Raw genomic sequence first — 6,270 nt, 5'->3', positions numbered from 1 at the left:
AGTATTTAGTTGGGGATTTTTAATTTGTTCTTTTTCTAGCTTTTTTAGTTGCATGCCCAATTCATTGATCTCCTCTTTCTCTTTTTTATTCATGTAAGCATTTAGAGATATAAAATTTCCCCTAAATACTGTTTTGGCTGCATCCCATAGGTTTTGGTATGTTGTCTCATTGTTGTCATTCTCTTGGATGAAGTTACTGATTGTGAATACTTTATAATGATAAATTCTTGTGTCCTGAGGGAAAGGTTTCAGTCTTCCATGAGGGAGTTCTAGGGCAACAAGGCAATGCAGAATTACCTCCTTGAGGGGGCAGCTAGGTGGTGCAGTGGATAGAGCACCAGCCCTGGATTCAGGAGGACCTGAATTCAAATTTGGCCCCAGGCACTTGACACTTACTAGCTGTGTGACCCTGGGCAAGTCACTTAACCCTCATTGCCCCACCCCCCCGAAAATAATAATTACCTCCTTGAGGTCTGTAAGGGGAGGTGACAGAAACACACAGCATCTATACTGATTCACATTCAATAAGGCCAAACAGCACTGCTTGATGAGTCCTGGCCCCGAACTTTGTGGCAGCTGCCCAGACTTCTGAATTCCCGAGCTTCACGTAGCTTCTTAAGACCCCCCCTTCTCCAGATAACCTATGGGTCTTCTGCTCATCTCCTAAGGAGCTGCATTCTTCTGTGAGTCCAGCTCCAGCTTGGACCTATGGGAATTGGCTTGAATGGGCAGCTGGAATCTCCACAGTTTCTAGCTTCAGGTTCTGTTGAAATCCGTGGCTGGGGAGCTGCTTCATTCTTTCAGAAGGAGTGAGGATGTAAGGCTTGCCCAATTCAAGGCTAGAGTCCTTAGGCTCAGTCTTCCCTTTTGATAGCTCTTTGTGAAATAGGGCTATGGAGGCTGACAATACTTTTTTCACACCTTCATCTCTTAAGGCTAAGTCATAACCAGGCAATAGCTATTTACCCAATAATCACCAAATAGCTCTGGAGTTCAGGGTTCTTATTTTTTTCACTCTAAGTGTCTCTTGTTTTGTCAGTGGAAATGAGTGGGTAAAGGAAAGGATAAGGGAGCAATCTATGCTTTTCAGGCTAGTTGAAACCAAGTCTGGGGGGTTCAGCAGATTTGCTGGCTTTGTTATATGCAAATGAGCTACTCCTATTTCATATCCTTTACCAAGTACAAAAGAGAATGTTCAAAGTTTCACCCTAGGTCCCACTCATCTACAAGGGGTAAATAAAGCTTTGCTTGCTCAAAGTTCCAGCTAAAATCTTATCTTTTCCAGGAGGCCTTTCCCAATCCATCTCAATTCTTGTGCCTTCTGTCTCTTAATTGTTTACTGTTGATGCTTGTGTATAGCTTGCTTGGTATAGATTGTCTCCCCCATTGTGCAGGTAGGTGGCGCCATAGTGCATAGAGAGCCTAGCCTGAATTCATCTTCCTGACTTCAAATCTGACTTCCTAAATTTACTAGCTGTGTGACCCTGGTCAAGTCACTTAACCCTGTTTGCCTCAGTTTCTTCCTCTGTCAAATAAGATGGAGAAGGAAATGACAAACCACTCCGGGATGTTTGCCAAGATAATACCAAATGGGGTCATGAAGAGTCGGACATGACTGAAATGATGGAACAACAGCAAATGAAAAGGGGAGGGGGTTAAATTTTAAACCAGGGCTTGTTTATGTCTCAAAATCCATAAAGACTGCAGCCATCCAGCTTCCACTTCTTTGACTGGAAAATAAGAAAGCATGGCTGACTAAAGCTGCCGAAATGCAGTTTAAAAATATTTAAAAACACACACACAAGCTCACAAAGACCCCAGGTGAAGGGGATCTAGAGGCAGCAAGGCCAGTGAAGGGGCTGTGGCCATAATTTAGGTGAGGGTCTGAACTAGGTGGTTGTGGGGAGAGTTGAGAGAAGAGGGTTCAAATGTAGATTTTGTTGTCAAAGGACAACTTGTGCTGAGATGTTTCCCATCAGATTTACTGGAGAAAATAAGGTGTGTTTGCCCCAAGGGACATAGCTGATGATGGGTTTGGCTGCTACCTAGGAGAGACTGAAGATGGTGAGGAGAAAGACAGGTCTGAGCGGGGATAGGGGAGGGAATAAGGCAGAAGGAAAAAATTTGAGAGGACATGCTTCCTTTTAAAATCTCATTTATTTGTTTGTTTGTTTGTTTTTGTAAGGGCTCTCATCCTGCAGGGAGGGAGATGGCACCAAAAGACTGGAAGACCAGCATCAGATTGCCCCAGTCTGGACTGAAAAACTGAGGCACTGGGTGGCAGTGCTAGAGAGCCACCTGAAGATATAGTAAAGGGTGAGGGGAGAGGAAGAAGGAGAGAGAGGGAGCAAGCCTGAGGGAGAAAGAGGAAGAATAAAGGGGAGGGAAAAGGAAAGGGAAGAGAGAGGAGAGAGAAAGGAGAGAGGAGGGAGAGGGTGAGAGAGAGGAGAGAGAGACAGGGAAAGAGAGGGAGAGAGAGAGCAAGACTGAGGGAAAAAGAGAAAGAGTAAAAGGGAGAGAAAAAGAAAGGGAGGAGAGAGAAGAGGAGAGAGAAAAGGGAGGGAGAGAGGGAAAGGGAGGGGGAGAGAGGAAGAGACAGAGAAGAGAGAAGAGAGAGAGGGAGGAGGAGGAGGGGAGAGAGAGAGAGAGAGAGAGAGAGAGAGAGAGAGAGAGAGAGAGAGAGAGAGAATCCTATTGCTATATTATTCATGCTCACTTAAATCCAATTCACCCATGAGTCAAGACATCACCTGATAATGACGTTGGTCCTTTTTGAAAATGAAGGACAAATTCAGGAGGACCTGAGTTCAAATTTGACCTCAGACACTTGACACTTACTAGCTGTGTGACCTTGGGCAAGTCACTTAACCCTCATTGCCCAGCCCCCCCTCAAAAAAAGAAGGACAAACAACAACAGCTAGGAACTAGAAATATACAAGTGGTCCTAGAGATTTACCCACATCTTGGGGACTTATACTTTCTCATTCAGAGATTTCTATGTTGTCTACTTGTTTCTTATTTTCTCCTGTAGTTCTGTGTGCAAACTGTGAGCTCAGCACACCAGGCAGTAACCATGCTGGATTTCCAGAGTGGGGGCCACAAGCTAAGAGACTGAACATTTCTCTAAATACAAGGCATGTGGAAGAATCTGCAGGATCAAGGAATCCTAGATTCATTTTTGCAAATGAGGAAATCGAGGCCCAGGGAGATAGAAGGATTCCTCAGCAGGCATCAGAGCTGGGCTGCAAACCTGGGTCTTTGGACTTGAGAACCAATACGCTGCTTCCTCTGAACTGTGAAGACTCCCGCGTGATGGAATGGGAAGGGGGAAGGAGAGGGAGGAGTCAGAGAACTCTGAAATTGGACGCCAGAGGCAGTGCCTAAATCGAGAGGCTGCGAAGAAGGTCAGGTATGGGGCGAAGATAAGGCAGCCTGACCTCCCGGCATATAAATCCTGCCTCAGACACTTGCCAAACGTGTGGCTCTGGGTGAGTCACTAAACCCTTCTCTCCCTCACTTTCCTTGTTTGTAAAATGAGGAAGCTCACTCGTCTCTCAGGCTCTTCCAGCTCTGCATCTGGGATGCTGTGAGTTCCAAATCTGAGCGCATTAACCCCTCCGGGGCATAGTCTCCGGAGGTCCTGAGCCTCAGAGGGGGCAGGATGGAGGGCAGGAGGGCAAAGGGAACAGCTGGATAAGCACCCCACGCGATCCGCTGGAGGAGACCGGACCTGTCTGGGCTGTGCTATCATACAAAGCAAAATGGACTGGACAGGAGCCAGAAGGGAAGAAATGGAAAGGTGAGTGCGCACTGAAGCAGAGACAATGAACAATAGATGACTCTGACTAGGGATTCGGCGGGGAAGGGAAGGGAGGGCAAGGGATGGGATGATAGCCTGAGGGGACAGCGGGCTTGACCCGCCGCCGCAGGATGCGTGTGTCTTGGGCAGATATTTGGCTTCCGCCCCGTCTCTGTCCAGGTCCGGACCTCCCCACCAGGTCTGGCCTTCACATGCTCTGCTCCTCCTGAACCTTTAGTGGCTCTCTGCTACCTCGGAGATAACAGGCACATTCTTCTGCTTGGCATTTCACACCGCGCACAGTCTGGCTCCAGCCTTCCCAGGTTGCTCATAGATCACTCTCCCTCATGCATTTTAGATTCAAACGGCCGACTTCTAATTCTGTATCTGCACAGTGTCTCCCACCCTGGGAAGGCCCTCCCTCCTCACCTGCACGTCCTGGACCCCTCAGCTGTCTTTAAAGTTCAGCTCAGGTATCCCTCCCTGCCAGTGACCTACCTTCCCCCTTCCCCTGCCACCTCCTGCCCATTACTTGGTATTGACTGTACCTGGTAGAGTGGCTAGAGATGATGATGGTAGATAGACAGCCTCCTAGGAAAAAAAATCCAGGTTCATGTCTTTCCTCTTCTGGGGCATATTGGCTGGGGACCCTGTGCCAGTTACTTCACTTCTGAGTGTACCAGAGTTGGGATTCAAACCCAGGTCCTCTGACTTGTTGCTCTGATTCATTGTTCTTTCTGGGATGCCCCCTATGGAGGGAAGGCATTTTCTATGGAGAGCCTTCCTAATAGAAACCCCTGGGGCAGCTAGGTGGCGCAGTGGATAGAGCACTGGCCCTGGATTCAGGAGGACCTGAGTTCAAGTCTGACCTCAGACACTTGACACTTACCAGCTGTGTGACCCTGGGCAAGTCACTTAACCCAAATTGCCTCACCAAAAACAAATAAATAAAAAAACAAACAAATAAATAAATAAGAAACCCCTGCCTATCTTGGGCCACAACAGTCTAAATTTGCTGAACTTCCACATATGAATATATACATATACACACATATAGATATGTGAACATATACTACCTACATATGCATATGTGTATGTGTATGCTGTTGTTCAGTCATTTTCAGTTGTATCTGACTATTCGCAACCACGTTTGGGATTTTCTTGGCAAAGATACTGAAGTAGTTTGCCATTTCCTTCTCCAGCTCCTTTTACAGGTGGGGAAACTGAGGCCAACAGAGTTAAGGGAGTTGCCTAGGCAGGGTCACACAGCTAAGTAAGTGTCTGAGGCCAGATTTGAACTCCTATCCTGGTCTTCTTGACTCCAGGCCTGGCACTCTATGCACTGTGCCACCTAGCTGCCCATGTATGTCTGTGGATGTGTGTATTGCCTCTATATCTTTTTTTGGGGGGGGCAGGGCAATGGGGGTGCCCAGAGTCACACAGCTAGTAAGTGTCAAGTATCTTAGGCCGGATTTGAACTTAGGTCCTCCTGAATCCAGGGCCGGTACTTTATCCACTGCGCCACCTAGCTGCCCCTCCTCTCTGCCCCTCCTCTATATCTTTTTGTTTGTTTGTTTTTGCGGGGCAATGGGGGTTAAGTGACTTGCCCAGGGTCACACAGCTAGTAAGTGTCAAGTGTCTGAGGCCGGATTTGAACTCAGGTACTCCTGAATCCAGGGCCGGTGCTTTATCCACTGTGCCACCTAGCCACCCCCCTGACATGGTTTTGATTTCAAGTTCATTTTGGAATATAGTCCTCTCTCCAGTCTTCCCTTGAAACTAAAAAACTCCCTTTTAGCAAAACCAACCAAGAGCATAAGCAGCAGTCCAAACCCATAACCACCCACCTCTCCTTTAAAAGGAGAAAGGTGTGTTCCCTCGTCTCCAAGTCAGGATTAATCACAACAATTACAAAGCACTTAGCTTCCTTTCTGTCAACATCACCAGGCTCTGTATTTTTTGTTTCCCTGGTCTGCCTCTTTTCCTCAACGTTAGTTCATATGAGTCTTCCCATACTTCTCTGTATTCTTCCTATTCATTGTGGGGTTGTTTTTTGGGGTAGGGGGCAAGGCAATGAAGGTTAAGTGACTTGCCCAGGGCCACACAGCTAGAAAATGTCACGTGTCTGAGGTCTGATTTGAACTCGGATCCTCCTGAATCCAGGACCTGTGCTTTATCCACTGCACCACCTAGCTGCCCTCCTATTCATTGTTTCTTAAAGTATTCCAATATATATATCCATGTACTGTAATTACACTTTGTTTGTTCTTCTTAGTCCACAGATTGATGCTTTTGGTATACACCTATTCATTTATTCATTCACTCAAGAGGACTTCAGGAGTGACTACTGTTTACTTTCCAGGCACAGTAGAGGGGGCATGGGGGTGGGGCGATAAAAAGATGGATAACACTGAGTTAGTCAGTGTCAGAGTTAGTAAAAATGGAAAGGGAGAGGCGGCATGGCATGGTAT

At 47.0% G+C, this 6,270-nt stretch overlaps 1 protein-coding gene across 6 annotated transcripts in view; it reads left to right on the top strand.

The window, feature by feature from the left end:
• Positions 1 to 3,293: 3,293 nt before the first annotated feature.
• CLIP2 (CAP-Gly domain containing linker protein 2) overlaps positions 3,294 to 6,270 on the top strand; it is a 162,191-nt gene continuing 159,214 nt past the window's right edge. For 3 of the 6 annotated variants that reach the window (XM_044001971.1, XM_044001970.1, XM_044001969.1), the window contains exon 1: positions 3,295 to 3,799. The gene's annotated coding sequence lies outside the window, so the exon portion shown is untranslated. Of the gene's footprint in view, positions 3,800 to 6,270 lie in introns of all 6 variants that reach the window. The other 3 variants (XM_044001978.1, XM_044001977.1, XM_044001975.1) reach the window with 2 other exon arrangements.

This window comes from Dromiciops gliroides, chromosome 4 (assembly GCF_019393635.1).
Source record: "Dromiciops gliroides isolate mDroGli1 chromosome 4, mDroGli1.pri, whole genome shotgun sequence".
NCBI lineage: Eukaryota > Metazoa > Chordata > Mammalia > Microbiotheria > Microbiotheriidae > Dromiciops > Dromiciops gliroides.
This window is presented reverse-complemented; position numbering and strand designations above follow the sequence as displayed.